At 45.3% G+C, this 23,418-nt stretch overlaps 1 long non-coding RNA gene across 1 annotated transcript in view; it reads left to right on the forward strand.

Moving 5' to 3' along the window:
• The first annotated feature begins 5,658 nt into the window (after window positions 1–5,658).
• The window catches only part of LOC311144220, a 91,280-nt gene continuing 73,520 nt past the window's right edge, over window positions 5,659–23,418 (forward strand). Inside the window, exon 1 of the long non-coding RNA XR_014614490.1 lies at window positions 5,659–6,095. This is a non-coding gene — a long non-coding RNA (uncharacterized lncRNA). The remainder of the gene's footprint in view (window positions 6,096–23,418) is intronic.

A 23,418-nucleotide genomic window follows, 5' to 3' on the forward strand; every position in this document is an offset into this window, starting at 1 on the left:
TAGCCACATTAAAACGAGTCCTATATCGACATAACCTGAAAGGCTGCTCAGCAAGGAAGAAGCCACTGCTCCAAAACCACCATAAAAAAGCCAGACTACGGTTTGCAACTGCACATGGGGACAAAGGTCGTACTATTTGGAGAAATGTCCTCTGGTCTGATGAAACAAAAATATAACTGTTTGGCCATAATGACCATCGTTATGTTTGGAGGAAAAAGGGGGTAGCTTGCAAGCCGAAGAACACCATCACAACCGTGAAGCACAGGGGGTGGCAGCATCATGCTGTGGGGGTGCTTTGCTGCAGGAGGGACTGGTGCACTTCACAAAATAGATGGCATCATGAGGAAGGAAAATTATGTGGATATATTGAAGCAACATCTCAAGACATCAGTCAGGAAGTTAAGGCCTGGTCGCAAATGGGTCTTCCAAATGGACAATGGCCCCAAGCATACTTCCAAAGTTGTGGCAAATTGGCTTAAGGTCAACAAAGTCAAGGTATTGGAGTGGCCATCTCAAAGCCCTGACCTCAATCCTATAGAAAATGTGTGGGCAGAACTGAAAAGGTGTGTGCGAGCAAGGAGGCCTACAAACCTGACTCAGTTACACCAGCTCTGTCAGGAGGAATGGGCCAAAATTCACCCAACTTATTGTGGGAAGCTTGTGGAAGGCTACCCAAAACATTTAACCCAAGTTAAACAATTTAAAGGCAATGCTACCAAATACTAATTGAGTGAATGTAAACTTCTGACCCACTGGGAATGTGATGAAAGAAATAAAAGCTGAAATAAATCATTCTCTCTACTATTATTCTGACATTTCACATTCTTAAAATAAAGTGGTGATCCTAACTGACCTAAGACAGGGAATTTTTACTAGGATTAAATGTCAGGAATTGTGAAAAACTGAGTTTAAATGTATTTGGCTAAGGTGTATGTAAACTTCTGACTTCAACTGTAACAAATGTTTTTTTGACACATTGATTCTATTACAGACACCTTAATGCATTTTAAACTATATTATTTTAAACTATTGTTTAAACTATATAATGTGACTTAAAAATTGAAAAAATATATAAAAACATTTTCCTTATTTTTGTTTTTGAGAGTATTAATGTTACTGTCCCCACTACAACAGAAAATACCTAAATACATGTAATTTTGTCCTTGAAACATGTTATTGAAATACTGTAGAATTCCTATGGAGGGCTGCTCCTACTGGGGAGTGGCAATATGGCCGACCGGTGGCTTCAAAGCCTCTCATTGGCCAATACATAGCATCAGCAATCCAGGGTTTATATACATCAATTTCTTGCCAACCAATAGAATGTTATATATACAGTGCATTCGGAAAGTGTTCAGACCCCTTGACTTTTTCCAATTTCTTTACGTTACAGCCTTATTCTAAAATGGATTACATAGTTTTTTCCCCTCATCAATCTACACACAATACCAAATAATGAAAAAGAAAAAACGTTTTTTTAAAAAAAATGTTTGCACATTTATTCAAAATAAAACACTGAAATATCAAATTTACATAAGTATTCAGACCCTTTACTCAGTACTTTGTTGAAGCACCTTTGACAGCGATTACAGCCTCGAGTCTTCTTGGGTATGATGCTACAATCTTGGCACACCTGTATTTGGGGAGTTTTGTCGTGTATTGGGATTATGTTGTTGTTAAATGTTTTTAAGTGGAACTGAAAGAATGTTGATTTTAGTATCAAGAGGGAATGTTTTAGTGTAACGCCACATACAACAGACAGGAAGAGTGTTGTAGACAGGGGAGACTGGTGATTGGCCAGAAGAGGGAGCCACCCATCTTTTTGCATTGTTTATAAATAGGGGCTAGACACAGAAAGGGCAGAGCAGCCATTAGAATTGGAGGACACTGCTCTCCAGACCTCGCGAGTCTGTAAACTTATGCTGTAAGCTTGTGATAATGAATAAAGACTTCTAATCAAGGTACAGCTTAAGCGGACTTCTTTGTTTGACAGCAATAGCCACCGGCAGCCGACGCGACACGACAGTTTCTCCCATTCTTCTCTGCAGATCCTCTCAAGCTCTGTCAGGTTGGATGGGGAGCGTCGCTGCACAGCTATTTTCAGGTCTCTCCAGAGATGTTAGATTGGGTTCAAGTCCGGGCTCTGGCTGGGCCACTCAAGGACATTCAGAGACTTGTCCCCAAACCACTTCTGCGTTGTCATGGCTGTGTGCTTAGGGTCGTTGTCCTGTTGGAAGTTGAACCTTCGCCCCAGTCTGAGGTCCTGAGCGCTCTGGAGCAGATTTTCATCAAGGATCGCTCTGTACTTTGCTCCGTTCATCTTTCCCTCGATCCTGACTTATCTTCCAGTCCCTGCCGCTGAAAAACATCCCCACAGCGTGATGCTGCCAACACCATGCTTCGCCGTAGGGATGGTACCAGGTTTCCTACAGACGTGACGCTTGGCATTCAGGCCAAAGAGTTCAATCGTGTTTTCATCAGACCAGAGAATCTTGGTTCTCATGGTCTGAGAGTCTTTAGGTGCCTTTTGGCAAACTCCAAGCGGGCTGTCATGTGCCTTTTACTGAGGAGTGGCTTCCGTCTGACCACTCTACCATAAAGGCCTGATTGGTGGAGTGATGCAGAGATGATTGTCCTTCTGGGAGCTTCTCCCATCTCCACAGAGGAACTCTGGAGCTCTGTCAGAGTGACCATCGGGTTCTTGGTCACCTCCCTGACCAAGGCCCATCTCCCCCGATTGCTCAGTATGGTCTGGCGGCCAGCTCTAGGAAGAGTCTTGGTGGTTTCAAACTTCTTCCATTTCAGAATGATGGAGGCCACTGTGTTCTTGGGGACCTTCCATGCTGCAGAAATGTTTTGGTACCCTTCCCCAGATCTGTACCTCGACACAATCCTATCTCGGAGCTCTACGGACAATTCCTTTGACCACATGGTTTGGTTTTTGCTCTGACATGCACTGTCAACTGTGTGACTTTATATAGACACGTGGGTGCCTTTCCAAATCATGTCTAATCAATTGAATTTACCACAGGTGGACTCCAATCAAGTTGGAGAAACATCTCAAGGATGATCAATGGAAACAGGATGCACCTGAGCTCAATTTCGAGTCTCATGGCAAAGGGTCTGAATACTTATTTAAAGAAGGTATTACTGTTTTTTCTTTATTTTTAATACATTTGCAAAAATTTCTACAAACCTGTTTTTGCTTTTTCATTATGGGGTATTGTGTGTAGATTGCTGAGGATTTGTTTTTATTGAATCCATTTTAGAATAAGGCTGTAACGTAACAAAATGTGGAAAAAGTCAAGGGGTCTGAATACTTTCTGAAGGCACTGTATACTTTATCACTTTAATCCGGACACTAATAAGAAATCCCGCTATGCCCTCCGACGAACCATCAAACAGGCAAAGAGTCAATACAGGACTAAGATTGAATCCTCCTACACCGGCTCTGACGCTCGTCGGATGTGGCAGGGCTTGTGGATGTAGCTGCCCGGTGATGTGAGCCTACCAGACGGGCTAAATGCCTTTTATGCTCGCTTCGAGGCAAGTAACACTGAAGCATGCATGAGAGCACCAGCTGTTCCGGACGACTGTATGATCACACTCTCCGTAGCAAGACCATTAAACAGGTCAACATTCACAAGGCCGCGAGGCCAGACAGAGTACCGGGACGTGTACTCAGAGTATGCGCGGATCAACTGGCAAGTGCCTTCATTGACATTTTCAACCTCTCCCTGACCAAGTCTGTAATACTTACATGTTTCAAGCAGAAAACCACAGACAACCATAGTCTCTGTGCCCAAGAAAGCGAAGGTAACCTGCCTAAATGACTACCGCCCCGTAGCACTCACGTCGGTAGCCATGAAGTGCTTTGAAAGGCTGGTCATGGCTCACATCAACACCATCATATCCAGAGCGACTTACAGTTAGTGAGTGCATACATAATTTTTTTATTTTTCATACTGGCCCGCCGTGGGAAATGAACGCACAACCCTGGCGTTGCAAACGACATGCTCTACCAACTGAGCTACATCCCTGCCGGCCATTCCCTCCCCTACCCTGGGCCAATTGTGCGCTGCCCCATGGGTCTCCCGGTCGCGGCCGGCTACGACAGAGCCTGGATTCGAACCAGGATCTCTAGTGGCACAGCTAGCACTGCGATGTAGTGCCTTAGACCAGACCAACAGATCCACAGATGAGGCAAACTCAATCACACTCCACACTGCCCTTTCCCACCTGGACAAAATAAACACCTACGTGAGAATGCTATTCATTGACTACAGCTCAATGAAAGCTAATCACTAAGCTAAGGACCCTGGGACTAAACACCTCCCTCTGCAACTAGATCCTGGCCTTCCTGACGGGCCGCCCCCAGGTGGTAAGGGTAGGTAACAACACATCTGCCACGCTGATCCTCAACACGGGGGCCCCTCAGGGGTGCGTGCTCAGTCCCCTCCTGTACTCCCTGTTTACCCACGACTGCGTGGCCAAGCACGACTCCAACACCATCATTAAGTTTGCTGACGACACAACAGTGGTAGGCCTGATCTCCGACAACGACGAAACAGCCTATAGGGATGAGGTCAGAGACCTGGCAGTGTGGTGCCCGGACAACAACCTCTCCCTCAACGTGAGCAAGACAAAGGAACACGCCCCCATTCTCATCGACGGGGCTGTAGTGGAACAGGTTGAGAGCTTCAAGTTTCTTGGTGTCCATATCACCAACAAACTATCAAGGTCCAAACACACCAAGACAGTCGTGAAGAGGGCACGACAAAGCCTATTCCCCCTCGGAGACTGAAAAGATTTGGCATGGGTCCTCAGATCCTCAAAAAGTTATACTGCTGCACCATCGAGAGCATCCTGACCAGTTGCATCACCGCCTGGTATGGCAACTGCTCTGCATCTGACTGTAAGGCGCTACAGAGAGTGGTGCGTACGGCCCAGTACATCACTGTGGCCAAGCTTCCTGCCATCCAGGACATCTATACTAGGAGTTGTCAGAGGAAGGTCTCCCAGTCACCCTAGTAATAAACTGTTCTCTCTGCTACCGCACGGCAAGCGGTACCAGAGCGCCAAGTCTAGATCCAAAAGGCTCCTTAACAACTTCTACCCCCAAGCCATAAGACTACTGAACAATTAATAAAATGGCAACCTGGACTATTTGCATTGACACTGCTGCTACTCACTGTTTATTATCTATGCATAGTCACTTTACCCCTACATATTACGTCGACTAACCTGTACCCCCCCCCACATATTGAGTCGGTACCGGTAACCCTGTATATAGCCTTGTTATTGTTATTTTATTGTGTTACTTTTTTTCACTTTTTTTTCTCACTTTAGTTTATTCAGTAAATATTTTCTTAACTCTATTTTCTTAAAACTGCATTGTTGGTTAAGGGCTTGTAAGTAAGCATTTCATGGTTGTATTCGGTGCATGTGACAAATACAATTAGATTTGTTTATTATTCATGCATAGTCACTTTACCCCTAATTACCTCACTAACCTATGCCCCTGCACATTGACTCGGTACCGGTACCCCCTGTAAACAGCACTGTCTCCCCCCCTCTACTCCTCCAAACCCCTCCACCAGAGATCTGTATATAATTACGAGATGCCTTCGCCCTAACAATGGAGTCGTTGTCCTAAAGGCGAAAAAGCTTAGGTGCAAAATAAACCCATAGAAACGCATTGGGATTATCTTGGACATATTTTGGCGAGAGTGAAAGCACTCGCTTTGCTTTTTCCTCTCTGCCTCCATCCGGATCCCATGAGGCTTAGCGTTGTCCCGGGCTGCCTCTGCGCATGTGCAGCACGCTGCAGAAGGGCAACTACACAGGAGAGAGATAAGACCGGACCAGACTGCACGGAAAGTGTGCTCACAGACGAAATGTGGTTTTAATTCAACTAAAAGTTATTATTCTTTTCTAGTTGTTATCATGAAATGTGGTGATAAGAAGAGTGTGGTAACACAGTAGATTTGGGATTTAAAATCAAGAAAAGACCTGAAACAAGTAGCCTAGTTTAAAAAAAGGAGTACGTCTGCTTGCGAAACACTTGTGGCTTTTTGGCTTGCACTTGGGAAGCGGTGAGTTATTTAAATAATCAGATATACGTTACTGTAGCTTTTAATAGTATTGTTCGTTTTAGATGTATTTTGGAGCCTAATTAGCCCATTGTTGTTGCCCACTGGGCACAGAAGTGAATTTAATGTCTATTCCACTTTGGTTCAACGTACTTTCATTGAAATGACGTGGAAACAACGTTGATTCAACCAGTTGGTGGGTTGTTGGGTTCTTGCAGCAAAACGTGTTTGCAACTGATTATGTTAGAAATGAAAATGCTCACACGAATAGTAGTTAATTAGATGTGGTTTGCCTGTTCTGCACATCGCTGTTATTTTCACAGTATTGTTAAAGCTACTTTATAAGTCTTTCATCTGTATATATATACTATTTTTTTTTTTTGGGACATGGATACGTAACGTAACACACTTTCTGTGGTGAAGTGGACTTTCATTCCAACGTGGCCCTTTGGTATTATAGACTGCACCAGCCATACATCTGGCATTTATTGAACATTTGTTGAAAATGAACACATTTTGTTGCATCTGATGCAAGTGAAACAATGTGTCAATAAGTCAAACTGGTTGATTGTTTGTATGGAGGCTATGACATGACGTTATATCAGACAGGACAGTATGTGCCATGATCCATTCATGCTGAGCTCCCTTCTCTTATATTGAGGCGGTGTTGAATTTGCTAGCAACAACATGAGTATTCATCAGTCGATTCTTGTAAAAATATAAATTCTGAAAACGCTTACCTGTACCTATGTTTGGCCTGTACCACTGCGGTCCTTCCGCGGGGTGCTGAAATTCATACTTTTAATAAAAACTTTTATCGAATACAACCACTGAAGGACCGCAGTTGTCAGGACAAACATGTGCAGGCAGCTAAGCGTTTTCAGAATGGACATTTCTACAAGAGTCGACTGATGGTGACTCAATGTTGTTGCTAGTAAATCCTGAGCGAGTTAAACAAGGTTCCCTTCAGGAGTTTAACTTTCCAAAAGGGATCTGGTCCAAAGTGCAACTACAGTGGGACTTAACCTGTTGCTTTCTGTCACCCACCCACGGTTCACACTCTACATAACAGTGTAGTTATTCATGTGTCATTATTCCTAACAGTACAGTGTAATAACTAGGCCTAGTACTGTTACTTACAGGGTTTAGGATTAGGCCTACAGTACCGTGTAATACCAATGTTACAGTGAACTCGCAGAAATAATGACCCAGTACCAAGAACACTGGAATGTAAAGTGTTTAATACCCACCCCTGTTAGACAGTCTCTCTTCCAACTCCCGTAGCTTTATGGAACAGCTGCCAATCATACTCAACAAGTTGGACCTTAGTGGGTGGTTATAATGCTACATTTAACATGTTGGACCTTAACCTGGGTGGTTATAATGCTACATTTAACATGTTGGACCTTAAACTGGGTGGTTATAATGTTACATTTAACATGTTGGACTTTAAACTGGGTGGTTATAATGCTACATTTAACATGTTGGACTTTAAACTGGGTGGTTATAATGCTACATTTAACATGTTGGACTTTAAACTGGGTGGTTATAATGCTACATTTAACATGTTGGACTTTAAACTGGGTGGTTATAATGCTACATTTAACATGTTGGACTTTAAACTGGGTGGTTATAATGCTACATTTAACATGTTGGACTTTAAACTGGGTGGTTATAATGCTACATTTAACATGTTGGACTTTGTTTTAGAAACATTACATAGCATGCTCATCAGTGTAATGCTACATTTAACATGTTGGACTTTAAACAGGGTGGTTATAATGCTACATTTAACATGTTGGACTTTAAACTGGGTGGTTATAATGCTACATTTAACATGTTGGACTTTGTTTTAGAAACATTACATAGCATGCTCATCAGTGTAATGCTACATTTAACATGTTGGACTTTAAACAGGGTGGTTATAATGCTACATTTAACATGTTGGACTTTAAACTGGGTGGTTATAATGCTACATTTAACATGTTGGACTTTAAACTGGGTGGTTATAATGCTACATTTAACATGTTGGACTTTAAACTGGGTGGTTATAATGCTACATTTAACATGTTGGACTTTAAACTGGGTGGTTATAATGCTACATTTAACATGTTGGACTTTAAACTGGGTGGTTATAATGCTACATTTAACATGTTGGACTTTAAACTGGGTGGTTATCAGGGCATATCATTTACTTTTTCGTATACCAGCCACTGAGATTTTTTACCAGCCAAAATATTTTTTGGGCACTAAAATGACACCAACAAAACACAAAAACACTGATGAGCATGCTGTGTAATGTTTCTAAAACATTTTTTTTATTACTATTAAGAAGTAATGTGGTATATTGTTTAATTTCATTTTTTGTGACTTGAGTCTTTTAACCCAAATATCACGGAGACAAAAAATTTCACCTGCCTCTTTAAGGGCGGGAGGTTACCGTGGTAACGACACTGGAGTCATGTTTGTGCCTGTGAGATTGAGTCCGATTAGTACAAGCGTTGTTTTCTCTTAACTGGCAGTTGAAACTCAAACATAGAAAAACAAACTAGCCTGTGAACAAAACAATGTAAATAGCCAAGAACGTTTAAAGTAAATTAGATCAACTTTTATGCCTGTGCACAGCCCTTTAAAAATGAATCTTTCACTCAGCTCTTCACATGAGCACAGCCCCCAGCCTGACAGCGTTGCAGCCAGGGTTGCCAGGTCTAGGTAAATTTAAAAAAATAAGATGTAAGCTAAGAAGCTAAATTCGGTTTTCCATTAAAATGATAATTATTGTGAGTTTAAGAATATGTCACAAGAGAAAAGATAAATCGCCCTTATTAAACTCTCCAGATCATTTTCCATCAATGGATGTCGATTTAACTTGTTTTGACTGCTATGAGTAAGCAATAAGGCCCGAGGAGGTGTGGGAGATGGCCAATATACCACGGCTAAGGGCTGTTCTTAAGACATAGCCCTGAGGGGCCTTATTGCTGTTATAAACTGGTTACCAAGTAATTATATCAGTAAAAAGTATGTTTTTGTCATTCCCATGGTACACGTCTGATATACCATGGCTGTCAGCCAATCAGCATTCAGGGTTCAAACCACCCAGTTTATAATTGTAAATAAATCCTGTTTGTGTTTGTGCATAGCTATACAGTGGGGAGAACAAGTATTTTATACACTGCCGATTTTGCAGGTTTTCCTACTTAAAGCATGTAGAGGTCTGTCATTTTTATCATAGGTACACTTCTGTGAGAGACGGAATCTAAAACAAAAATCCAGAAAATCACATTGTATGATTTTTAAGTAATTAATTAGCATTTTATTGCATGACATAAGTATTTGATCACCTACCAACCAGTAAGAATTCTGGCTCTCACAGACCTGTTAGTTTTTCTTTAAGAAATCCTCCTGTTTTCCACTCATTACCTGTATTAACTGCACCTGTTTGAACTCGTTACCTGTATAAAAGACACCTGTCCACACACTCAATCAAACAGACTCCAACCTCTCCACAATGGCCAAGACCAGAGAGCTGTGTAAGGACATCAGGGATAAAATTGTAGACCTGCACAAGGCTGGGATGGGTACAGGACAATAGGCAAGCAGCTTGGTGAGAAGGCAACAACTGTTGGCGCAATTATTAGAAAATGGAAGAAGTTCAAGATGACGGTCAATCACCCTCGGTCTGGAGCTCCATGCAAGATCTCACCTCGTGGGGCATCAATGATCATGAGGAAGGTGAGGGATCAGCCCAGAACTACACGGCAGGACCTGGTCAATGACCTGAAGAGAGCTGGGACCACAGTCTCAAAGAAAACCATTAGTAACACACTACGCCGTCATGGATTAAAATCCTGCAGCGCACGCAAGGTCCCCCTGCTCAAGCCAGCGCATGTCCAGGCCCGTCTGAAGTTTGCAAATGACCATGTGGATGATTCAGAGGAGGAATGGGAGAAGGTCATGTGGTCTGATGAGACAAAAATAGAGCTTTTTGGTCTAAACTCCACTCGCTTTGTTTGGAGGAAGAAGAAGGATGAGTACAACCACAAGAACACCATCGCAACCGTGAAGCATGGAGGTGGAAACATCATTCTTTGGGGATGCTTTTCTGCAATGGGGACAGGACGACTGCACCGTATTGAGGGGAGGATGGATTGGACCATGTATCGCGAGATCTTGGCCAACAACCTCCTTCCCTCAGTAAGAACATTGAAGATGGGTCGTGGCTGGGTCTTCCAACATGACAACGACCCGAAACACACTGCCAGGGCAACTAAGGAGTGGCTCCGTAAGAAGCATCTCAAGGTCCTGGAGTGGCCTAGCCAGTCTCCAGACCTGAACCCAATAGAAAATCTTTGGAGGGAGCTGAAAGTCCATATTGCCCAGCGACAGCCCCGAAACCTGAAGGATCTGGAGAAGGTCTGTATGGAGGAGTGGGCCAAAATCCCTGCTGCAGTGTGTGCAAACCTGGTCAAGACCTTCAGGAAACGTATGATCTCTGTAATTGCAAACAAAGGTTTCTGTACCAAATATTAAGTTCTGCTTTTCTGATGTATCAAATACTTATGTCATGCAATAAAATGCAAATTAATTACTTAAAAATCATACAATGTGATTTTCTGGATTTTTGTTTTAGATTCCGTCTCTCACAGTTGAAGTGTACCTATGATAAAAATTACAGACCTCTACATGCTTTGTAAGTAGGAAAACCTGCAAAATCGGCAGTGTATCAAATACTTGTTCTCCCCACTGTAGATAAATCTGACAGAGTTTGAGTGATGAAAGTTGGACAGAGGATCTCAATCTCTGTGCAAGAAAAACTTGGACGAACTTCAAAAAACGAATGTTGGGCTATTTTCTGGCAATTGTGCCTTTATTATGTTCCAGATGTTAAGACTACAAACCGTTATAAATGAGCTATTTGCGAGATGAACTTGTTATTTCATTAGGCATAGGCTAGTGACTAAAATCTGGGTTTATAATTGCAATTCAACTTTGCCATGGTTTACTGAGCTAGATGCAGGTATCATATATAGCCCCTGATAGGCCTACATCTCATTTCAGGGAAAAGTCCACAATGAAACTGACATTAAGTGTGGAGAATTATACATTTGCGATAGAGCTGTGACCATGATCACAATTGATAACTTCCAATTTAAGTAACTAAACATGGCCATTAATAATTGCATAATAACACAAGGTTATGACAACAAACTGAGTTACAGGCTATTTATTACATTGGTTTGCCAGGGTAGGCTACACAAGTGGCACAAATTGATATTCAATGGCTCCAGTGATATCAGCATTTCAATATATTTATTTTACCAAATGGTAGGCTACAGCCATATAATTGTATTTTAATTTAACCTTTATTTAACTAGGCAAGTCAGCCTACAAAATAGCCTGCTTGATGGCCAACAGATGCAAATGCAGCCTATCATTCTCCACATTTAATGTCAGTTTCATTGTGGACTTTTTCCCATAACACAAGCACACGAGGGAGTCCCATAACTTCCATTTCAAATTTCCACTCACGCAGCGCTGCAGATCCTAGCACTGAGCATGAGTAATACCCTTCGCTTGATATGGTTATCCATAAGAAAAGTCGACATTAGAATGAAGTTTACTTTAAACCACCTCTGAGCGAATTTCCACCTCAGAGCGAATTTATCTAAAGAGCTCTAGTGAGCCTATAGTCGTTTGCCAATGCTTTGTCGCCGTTATATCAGTTATAATGCGTTAATATGTTTTATGGAAATAGGGTGTCTCCATAATGACAATCTAAATAGCCTACCTACAACTGGTAAAAAAGTTGTCACGACGTCTCCGAGACTCTGTTGCAGCGCTCTCTCAACCGGTGCTCTCAACGCACCACACCCCCAGTCCTCCCCCTCTCCACTCACTCAGTAACATCCTCCTCACTGCCTGATAGTCAGCAGCAGCAGGTCACAGTCAAATATATATTTTTAAAGAGAAATGCCATGGCGGCCGCAGTGCAATTTAGAAGTAGCCCAAAAACCCACAACCCGCGACCAATATATATCTTACTCGCCAATGCCAAAATCAACCCGCATTTCGCAGGTGGCTGGTGTTAATTTTAGGCCCTGCTGTTTATAATGCTACATTTAACATGTTGGACCTTAACCTGGGTGGTTATAATGCTACATTTAACATGTTGGACCTAAATTATAATGCTACATTTAACATGTTGGACCTTAACCTGGGTGGTTATAATGCTACATTTAACATGTTGGACCTTAACCTGGGTGGTTATAATGCTACATTTAACATGTTGGACCTTAACCTGGGTGGTTATAATGCTACATTTAACATGTTGGACCTTAACCTGGGTGGTTATAATGCTACATTTAACATGTTGGACCTTAACCTGGGTGGTTATAATGCTACATTTAACATTAGGTGACCATGTTAAATATACAAGTATATTTCCTGAACAGGTTTGTGTATTTGCATGTAGCTTATATTGTATTTCCTGTAGGCTTTCCCAGCCATACCAAGATCACTTGGGACAGTTCTGTACTAGAGGATGAAATGGGACAGTTCTGTACTAGAGGATGAAATGGGACAGTTCTGTACTAGAGGATGAAATGGGACAGGTCTGTACTAGAGGATGAAATGGGACAGGTCTGTACTAGAGGATGAAATGGGACAGTTCTGTACTAGAGGATGAAATGGGACAGGTCTGTACTAGAGGATGAAATGGGACAGTTCTGTACTAGAGGATGAAATGGGACAGGTCTGTACTAGAGGATGAAATGGGACAGTTCTGTACTAGAGGATGAAATGGGACAGGTCTGTACTAGAGGATGAAATGGGACAGTTCTGTACTAGAGGATGAAATGGGACAGGTCTGTACTAGAGGATGAAATGGGACAGGTCTGTACTAGAGGATGAAATGGGACAGTTCTGTACTAAAGGATGAAATGGGACAGTTCTGTACTAGAGGATGAAATGGGACAGTTCTGTACTAGAGGATGAAATGGGACAGTTCTGTACTAGAGGATGAAATGGGACAGTTCTGTACATCGTACCAAGGTCCTGCACTATAGTGGTGGTGTGAGTATGATCGTTGCCCCCCCCCCAGCATGATACAGTGTGAGGCGGACGGCCACAAAGCCTTATTATACTGTGCCGATAGGAATTGTCAGTGACTTGGATCCATAACACACGGAGTAAATGAACACTGTTGATCATATCAGACCTTCTTTATACAGGGCACCACCTTTGGATGCAGCTAAACATTTCAACAAGGAGTCATTTGGAAACCGTCCTTCTCCCACAAATGTTTTCTCTCTTCTGGTTATTACAGCAGTTCTCTGTAACTGAGGCAGACAGCTGTGTGTCTGTATCCATAGTACTACCATACCCCGTTCAAAGGCACTTACATATTTTGTCTTGCCCATTCACTTTCTGAATGGCACACATACACAATCCATGTCTCAATTGTCTCAAGGCTTAAAACTCCTTCTTTAACCTGTCTCCTCCCCTTCATCTACACTGATTGAAGTGGATTTAACAAGTTACGTTGACAAGGGATCATAGCTTTCACCTGGATTCACCTGGTCAATCAGTTATGGAAAAGCAGGTGTTCTTAATGTTTTGTCCAGTCAGTATAGACATGTTGACTGTGATAAAGGCACTGAACAATTAAAATAGGCAGTGGCATGGTGAATATAGCCATAGAAGCACACATACCGTATGCCTCAATGCAGTCATATTCCTGGCTTATTGGGGGTGGCTTTCAGTTAGTTATTTTTGGCCACCCATCCCATGAGAGTGAATGTCATTCCGGTGCACTGCTTGCTATGAGTTCTATCTGATGGTGTTTGCATGTTTAGGTGGAAAGACAAGTGATGTCCCATTTGGAACACTACCTGGCTGGTCTCTATTTATGGATTATGTTAGTGTTTGGACTATACACAGGGTGGAAAGATCTGGAATGGACGGGCGGTGTCTCTGCTCTGTGGACTATACACAGGGTGGAAAGATCTGGAATGGACGGGCGGTGTCTCTGGTCTGTGGACTATACACAGGGTGGAAAGATCTGGAATGGACGGGCGGTGTCTCTGGTCTGTGGACTATACACAGGGTGGAAAGATCTGGAATGGACGGGCGGTGTCTCTGGTCTGTGGACTATACACAGGGTGGAAAGATCTGGAATGGACGGGCGGTGTCTCTGGTCTGTGGACTATACACAGGGTGGAAAGATCTGGAATGGACGGGCGGTGTCTCTGGTCTGTGGACTATACACAGGGTGGAAAGATCTGGAATGGACGGGCGGTGTCTCTGCTCTGTGGACTATACACAGGGTGGAAAGATCTGGAATGGACGGGCGGTGTCTCTGGTCTGTGGACTATACACAGGGTGGAAAGATCTGGAATGGACGGGCGGTGTCTCTGGTCTGTGGACTATACACAGGGTGGAAAGATCTGGAATGGACGGGCGGTGTCTCTGGTCTGTGGACTATACACAGGGTGGAAAGATCTGGAATGGACGGGCGGTGTCTCTGGTCTGTGGACTATACACAGGGTGGAAAGATCTGGAATGGACGGGCGGTGTCTCTGCTCTGTGGACTATACACAGGGTGGAAAGATCTGGAATGGACGGGCGGTGTCTCTGGTCTGTGGACTATACACAGGGTGGAAAGATCTGGAATGGACGGGCGGTGTCTCTGCTCTGTGGACTATACACAGGGTGGAAAGATCTGGAATGGACGGGCGGTGTCTCTGGTCTGTGGACTATACACAGGGTGGAAAGATCTGGAATGGACGGGCGGTGTCTCTGGTCTGTGGACTATACACAGGGTGGAAAGATCTGGAATGGACGGGCGGTGTCTCTGGTCTGTGGACTATACACAGGGTGGAAAGATCTGGAATGGACGGGCGGTGTCTCTGGTCTGTGGACTATACACAGGGTGGAAAGATCTGGAATGGACGGGCGGTGTCTCTGGTCTGTGGACTATACACAGGGTGGAAAGATCTGGAATGGACGGGCGGTGTCTCTGGTCTGTGGACTATACACAGGGTGGAAAGATCTGGAATGGACGGGCGGTGTCTCTGGTCTGTGGACTATACACAGGGTGGAAAGATCTGGAATGGACGGGCGGTGTCTCTGGTCTGTGGACTATACACAGGGTGGAAAGATCTGGAATGGACGGGCGGTGTCTCTGGTCTGTGGACTATACACAGGGTGGAAAGATCTGGAATGGACGGGCGGTGTCTCTGGTCTGTGGACTATACACAGGGTGGAAAGATCTGGAATGGACGGGCGGTGTCTCTGCTCTGTGGACTATACACAGGGTGGAAAGATCTGGAATGGACGGGCGGTGTCTCTGCTCTGTGGACTATACACAGGGTGGAAAGATCTGGAATGGACGGGCGGTGTCTCTGGTCTGTGGACTATACACAGGGTGGAAAGATCTGGAATGGACGGGCGGTGTCTCTGGTCTGTGGACTATACACAGGGTGGAAAGATCTGGAATGGACGGGCGGTGTCTCTGCTCTGTGGACTATACACAGGGTGGAAAGATCTGGAATGGACGGGCGGTGTCTCTGCTCTGTGGACTATACACAGGGTGGAAAGATCTGGAATGGACGGGCGGTGTCTCTGGTCTGTGGACTATACACAGGGTGGAAAGATCTGGAATGGACGGGCGGTGTCTCTGGTCTGTGGACTATACACAGGGTGGAAAGATCTGGAATGGACGGGCGGTGTCTCTGGTCTGTGGACTATACACAGGGTGGAAAGATCTGGAATGGACGGGCGGTGTCTCTGGTCTGTGGACTATACACAGGGTGGAAAGATCTGGAATGGACGGGCGGTGTCTCTGGTCTGTGGACTATACACAGGGTGGAAAGATCTGGAATGGACGGGCGGTGTCTCTGGTCTGTGGACTATACACAGGGTGGAAAGATCTGGAATGGATGGGCGGTGTCTCTGGTCTGTGGACTATACACAGGGTGGAAAGATCTGGAATGGACGGGCGGTGTCTCTGGTCTGTGGACTATACACAGGGTGGAAAGATCTGGAATGGACAGGCGGTGTCTCTGGTCTGTGGACTATACACAGGGTGGAAAGATCTGGAATGGACGGGCGGTGTCTCTGGTCGGTGGACTATACACAGGGTGGAAAGATCTGGAATGGACGGGCGGTGTCTCTGGTCTGTGGACTATACACAGGGTGGAAAGATCTGGAATGGACAGGCGGTGTCTCTGCTCTGTGGACTATACACAGGGTGGAAAGATCTGGAATGGACGGGCGGTGTCTCTGGTCTGTGGACTATACACAGGGTGGAAAGATCTGGAATGGACGGGCGGTGTCTCTGGTCTGTGGACTATACACAGGGTGGAAAGATCTGGAATGGACAGGCGGTGTCTCTGGTCTGTGGACTATACACAGGGTGGAAAGATCTGGAATGGACGGGCGGTGTCTCTGGTCTGTGGACTATACACAGGGTGGAAAGATCTGGAATGGACGGGCGGTGTCTCTGGTCTGTGGACTATACACAGGGTGGAAAGATCTGGAATGGACGGGCGGTGTCTCTGCTCTGTGGACTATACACAGGGTGGAAAGATCTGGAATGGACGGGCGGTGTCTCTGGTCTGTGGACTATACACAGGGTGGAAAGATCTGGAATGGACGGGCGGTGTCTCTGGTCTGTGGACTATACACAGGGTGGAAAGATCTGGAATGGACGGGCGGTGTCTCTGCTCTGTGGACTATACACAGGGTGGAAAGATCTGGAATGGACGGGCGGTGTCTCTGCTCTGTGGACTATACACAGGGTGGAAAGATCTGGAATGGACGGGCGGTGTCTCTGCTCTGTGGACTATACACAGGGTGGAAAGATCTGGAATGGACGGGCGGTGTCTCTGCTCTGTGGACTATACACAGGGTGGAAAGATCTGGAATGGACAGGCGGTGTCTCTGGTCTGTGGACTATACACAGGGTGGAAAGATCTGGAATGGACGGGCGGTGTCTCTGGTCTGTGGACTATACACAGGGTGGAAAGATCTGGAATGGACGGGCGGTGTCTCTGGTCTGTGGACTATACACAGGGTGGAAAGATCTGGAATGGACGGGCGGTGTCTCTGCTCTGTGGACTATACACAGGGTGGAAAGATCTGGAATGGACGGGCGGTGTCTCTGCTCTGTGGACTATACACAGGGTGGAAAGATCTGGAATGGACGGGCGGTGTCTCTGGTCTGTGGACTATACACAGGGTGGAAAGATCTGGAATGGACGGGCGGTGTCTCTGGTCTGTGGACTATACACAGGGTGGAAAGATCTGGAATGGACGGGCGGTGTCTCTGGTCTGTGGACTATACACAGGGTGGAAAGATCTGGAATGGACGGGCGGTGTCTCTGGTCTGTGGACTATACACAGGGTGGAAAGATCTGGAATGGACGGGCGGTGTCTCTGGTCTGTGGACTATACACAGGGTGGAAAGATCTGGAATGGACGGGCGGTGTCTCTGGTCTGTGGACTATACACAGGGTGGAAAGATCTGGAATGGACGGGCGGTGTCTCTGGTCTGTGGACTATACACAGGGTGGAAAGATCTGGAATGGACGGGCGGTGTCTCTGGTCTGTGGACTATACACAGGGTGGAAAGATCTGGAATGGACGGGCGGTGTCTCTGGTCTGTGGACTATACACAGGGTGGAAAGATCTGGAATGGACGGGCGGTGTCTCTGGTCTGTGGACTATACACAGGGTGGAAAGATCTGGAATGGACGGGCGGTGTCTCTGGTCTGTGGACTATACACAGGGTGGAAAGATCTGGAATGGACAGGCGGTGTCTCTGCTCTGTGGACTATACACAGGGTGGAAAGATCTGGAATGGACGGGCGGTGTCTCTGGTCTGTGGACTATACACAGGGTGGAAAGATCTGGAATGGACAGGCGGTGTCTCTGCTCTGTGGACTATACACAGGGTGGAAAGATCTGGAATGGACGGGCGGTGTCTCTGGTCTGTGGACTATACACAGGGTGGAAAGATCTGGAATGGACGGGCGGTGTCTCTGGTCTGTGGACTATACACAGGGTGGAAAGATCTGGAATGGACGGGCGGTGTCTCTGGTCTGTGGACTATACACAGGGTGGAAAGATCTGGAATGGACGGGGCGGTGTCTCTGGTCTGTGGACTATACACAGGGTGGAAAGATCTGGAATGGACGGGCGGTGTCTCTGGTCTGTGGACTATACACAGGGTGGAAAGATCTGGAATGGACGGGCGGTGTCTCTGGTCTGTGGACTATACACAGGGTGGAAAGATCTGGAATGGACGGGCGGTGTCTCTGGTCTGTGGACTATACACAGGGTGGAAAGATCTGGAATGGACGGGCGGTGTCTCTGGTCTGTGGACTATACACAGGGTGGAAAGATCTGGAATGGACGGGCGGTGTCTCTGGTCTGTGGACTATACACAGGGTGGAAAGATCTGGAATGGACGGGCGGTGTCTCTGGTCTGTGGACTATACACAGGGTGGAAAGATCTGGAATGGACAGGCGGTGTCTCTGGTCTGTGGACTATACACAGGGTGGAAAGATCTGGAATGGACGGGCGGTGTCTCTGGTCTGTGGACTATACACAGGGTGGAAAGATCTGGAATGGACGGGCGGTGTCTCTGGTCTGTGGACTATACACAGGGTGGAAAGATCTGGAATGGACAGGCGGTGTCTCTGCTCTGTGGACTATACACAGGGTGGAAAGATCTGGAATGGACGGGCGGTGTCTCTGGTCTGTGGACTATACACAGGGTGGAAAGATCTGGAATGGACAGGCGGTGTCTCTGCTCTGTGGACTATACACAGGGTGGAAAGATCTGGAATGGACGGGCGGTGTCTCTGGTCTGTGGACTATACACAGGGTGGAAAGATCTGGAATGGACGGGCGGTGTCTCTGGTCTGTGGACTATACACAGGGTGGAAAGATCTGGAATGGACGGGCGGTGTCTCTGGTCTGTGGACTATACACAGGGTGGAAAGATCTGGAATGGACGGGCGGTGTCTCTGGTCTGTGGACTATACACAGGGTGGAAAGATCTGGAATGGACGGGCGGTGTCTCTGGTCTGTGGACTATACACAGGGTGGAAAGATCTGGAATGGACGGGCGGTGTCTCTGGTCTGTGGACTATACACAGGGTGGAAAGATCTGGAATGGACGGGCGGTGTCTCTGGTCTGTGGACTATACACAGGGTGGAAAGATCTGGAATGGACAGGCGGTGTCTCTGGTCTGTGGACTATACACAGGGTGGAAAGATCTGGAATGGACGGGCGGTGTCTCTGGTCTGTGGACTATACACAGGGTGGAAAGATCTGGAATGGACGGGCGGTGTCTCTGGTCTGTGGACTATACACAGGGTGGAAAGATCTGGAATGGACAGGCGGTGTCTCTGCTCTGTGGACTATACACAGGGTGGAAAGATCTGGAATGGACGGGCGGTGTCTCTGGTCTGTGGACTATACACAGGGTGGAAAGATCTGGAATGGACAGGCGGTGTCTCTGCTCTGTGGACTATACACAGGGTGGAAAGATCTGGAATGGACGGGCGGTGTCTCTGGTCTGTGGACTATACACAGGGTGGAAAGATCTGGAATGGACGGGCGGTGTCTCTGGTCTGTGGACTATACACAGGGTGGAAAGATCTGGAATGGACGGGCGGTGTCTCTGGTCTGTGGACTATACACAGGGTGGAAAGATCTGGAATGGACGGGCGGTGTCTCTGGTCTGTGGACTATACACAGGGTGGAAAGATCTGGAATGGACGGGCGGTGTCTCTGGTCTGTGGACTATACACAGGGTGGAAAGATCTGGAATGGACGGGCGGTGTCTCTGGTCTGTGGACTATACACAGGGTGGAAAGATCTGGAATGGACGGGCGGTGTCTCTGCTCTGTTTTCTCCTGCCAAGAGGACCAGGCTGGAATTTGGAGATTTTCCCAGTGGTCAAAAAGTAAAGTTCCATGTCTTCATAACATCTCTTCATAACATGGAGCTATTACCTTTGATGCAATGATGAAAAGCTGTAACAAGGAACCAATAGGAGATCCTTGACAGCTATTTATGAAATTCCTGGAGTTCCATTGTTGTGACTTTGGCAGCGTACTGAGATGTCTTCTTCGTCAGTATGGTTTAACTCCTCACAGCGTACTGAGATGTCTTCTTCGTCTTCTTCGTCAGTATGGTTTAACTCCTCACAGTAAAATTGTGGCCCTGAGTGGCCAACCACAGCAAGTTGAACATCATCCTCAGCATCTGATTGGCTCAATAAGCCCATGAGAGCGCTCTGACACAATGGCTGCCTGGTGTCACAGGGTGGGTGGGTGCTAACAGGGTGGGTGGGTGCTAACAGGGTGGGTGGGTGGGTGGGTGCTAACAGGGTGGGTGGGTGCTAACAAGGTGGGTGGGTGCTAACAAGGTGGGTGGGTGCTAACAGGGTGGGTGCTAACAGGGTGGGTGGGTGCTAACAGGGTGGGTGGGTGGGTGCTAACAGGGTGGGTGGGTGCTAACAGGGTGGGAGGGTGCTAACAGGGTGGGTGGGTGGGTGCTAACAGGGTGGGAGGGTGCTAACAGGGTGGGTGGGTGGGTGCTAACAGGGTGGGTGGGTGCTAACAGGGTGGGTGCTAACAGGGTGGGTGGGTGCTAACAGGGTGGGTGGGTGCTAACAGGGTGGGTGCTAACAGAGAGGAGAGAGAAACAGGGAGGCAGTTCACCACTTCACTATTACGCTGTTTGTTTTCAGTCTCATGAGCTGAAATGGTTGGTATGTCTGTATAAATAGTCTGTATGTCTGTAAATGGTTGTGCTCCATTAGTAGTCTGTATGTACCATAACTCCATTAGTAGTCTGTATGTACCATAACTCCATTAGTAATCTGTATGTACCATAACTCCATTAGTAGTCTGTATGTACCATAACTCCATTAGTAGTCTGTATGTACCATAACTCCATTAGTAGTCTGTATGTACCATAACTCCATTAGTAGTCTGTATGTACCATAACTACATTAGTAGTCTGTATGTACCATAACTCCATTAGTAGTCTGTATGTACCATAACTCCATTAGTAGTCTGTATGTACCATAACTCCATTAGTAGTCTGTATGTACCATAACTCCATTAGCAGTCTGTATGTACCATAACTCCATTAGCAGTCTGTATGTACCATAACTCCATTAGTAGTCTGTATGTACCATAACTCCATTAGTAGTCTGTATGTACCATAACTCCATTAGTAGTCTGTATGTACCATAACTCCATTAGTAGTCTGTATGTACCATAACTCCATTAGTAGTCTGTATGTACCATAACTCCATTAGTAGTCTGTATGTACCACAACTCCATTAGTAGTCTGTATGTACCACAACTCCATTAGTAGTCTGTATGTACCACAACTCCATTAGTAGTCTGTATGTACCACAACTCCATTAGTAGTCTGTATGTACCACAACTCCATTAGTAGTCTGTATGTACCACAACTCCATTAGTAGTCTGTATGTACCATAACTCCATTAGTAGTCTGTATGTACCATAACTCCATTAGTAGTCTGTATGTACCATAACTCCATTAGTAGTCTGTATGTACCATAACTCCATTAGTAGTCTGTATGTACCATAACTCCATTAGTAGTCTGTATGTACCACAACTCCATTAGTAGTCTGTATGTACCACAACCCCATTAGTAGTCTGTATGTACCATAACTCCATTAGTAATCTGTATGTACCATAACTCCATTAGTAGTCTGTATGTACCATAACTCCATTAGTAGTCTGTATGTACCATAACACCATTAGTAGTCTGTATGTACCATAACTCCATTAGTAGTCTGTATGTACCATAACTCCATTAGTAATCTGTATGTACCATAACTCCATTAGTAGTCTGTATGTACCACAACTCCATTAGTAGTCTGTATGTACCATAACTCCATTAGTAGTCTGTATGTACCATAACTCCATTAGTAGTCTGGATGTACCATAACTCCATTAGTAGTCTGTATGTACCATAACTCCATTAGTAGTCTGGATGTACCATAACTCCATTAGTAGTCTGTATGTACCATAACTCCATTAGTAGTCTGTATGTACCATAACTCCATCAGTAGTCTGTATGTACCATAACTCCATTAGTAGTCTGGATGTACCATAACTCCATTAGTAGTCTGTATGTACCATAACTCCATTAGTAATCTGTATGTACCATAACTCCATTAGTAATCTGTATGTACCATAACTCCATTAGTAGTCTGTATGTACCATAACTCCATTAGTAGTCTGTATGTACCATAACTAGCTGGTTTAGCCTACTTTACATCTGAACACTAATATTGCCACTCCTATTTGACATATCTTCAATTTAAGCCTACTAGAAAGTGTGTGTCCTCAGGCCTGGAGGGAAGCAAAAGTAATTCCGCTACCTAAGAATAGTAAAGCCCCCTTTACTGGCTCAAACAGCCGACCAATCAGCCTGTTACCAACCCTTAGTAAACTATTGGAAAGAATGGTGTTTGACCAGATACAATGCTATTTTACAGTAAACAAATTGAAAACAGACATTCAGCACGCTTATAGGGAAGGACATTCAACAAGCACAGCACTTACACAAATGACTGATGATTGGCTAAAATAAATTGATAAGAAGCTTGTGGGAGCTGTTTTGTTAGACTTCAGTGCAGCTTTTGACATTATTGATCATAATCTGCTGCTGGAAAAACATACAGTGAGGGAAAAAGTATTTGATCCCCTGCTGATTTTGTACGTTTGCCCACTGACAAAGACATGATCAGTCTATAATTTTAATGGTAGGTTTATTTGAACAGTGAGAGACAGAATAACAACAACAAAATCCAGAAAAACGCATATAAAAAATGTTATAAATTGATTTGCATTTTAATGAGGGAAATAAGTATTTGACCCCTCTGCAAAACATGACTTAGTACTTGGTGGCAAAACCCTTGTTGGCAATCACAGAGGTCAGACGTTTCTTGTAGTTGGCCACCAGGTTTGCACACATCTCAGGAGGGATTTTGTTCCACTCCTCTTTGCAGATCTTCTCCAAGTCATTAAGGTTTCGAGGCTGATGTTTGGCAACTCGAACCTTCAGCTCCCTCCACAGATTTTCTATGGGATTAAGGTCTGGAGACTGGCTAGGCCACTCCAGGACCTTAATGTGCTTCTTCTTGAGCCACTCCTCTGTTGCCTTGGCCGTGTGTTTTGGGTCACTGTCATGCTGGAATACCCATCCATGACCCATTTTCAATGCCCTGGCTTAGGGAAGGAGGTTCTCACCCAAGATTTGACGG

This window comes from Coregonus lavaretus, assembly GCF_964263955.1.
Source record: "Coregonus lavaretus genome assembly, chromosome: 17".
In the NCBI taxonomy this organism is placed as follows: domain Eukaryota; kingdom Metazoa; phylum Chordata; class Actinopteri; order Salmoniformes; family Salmonidae; genus Coregonus; species Coregonus lavaretus.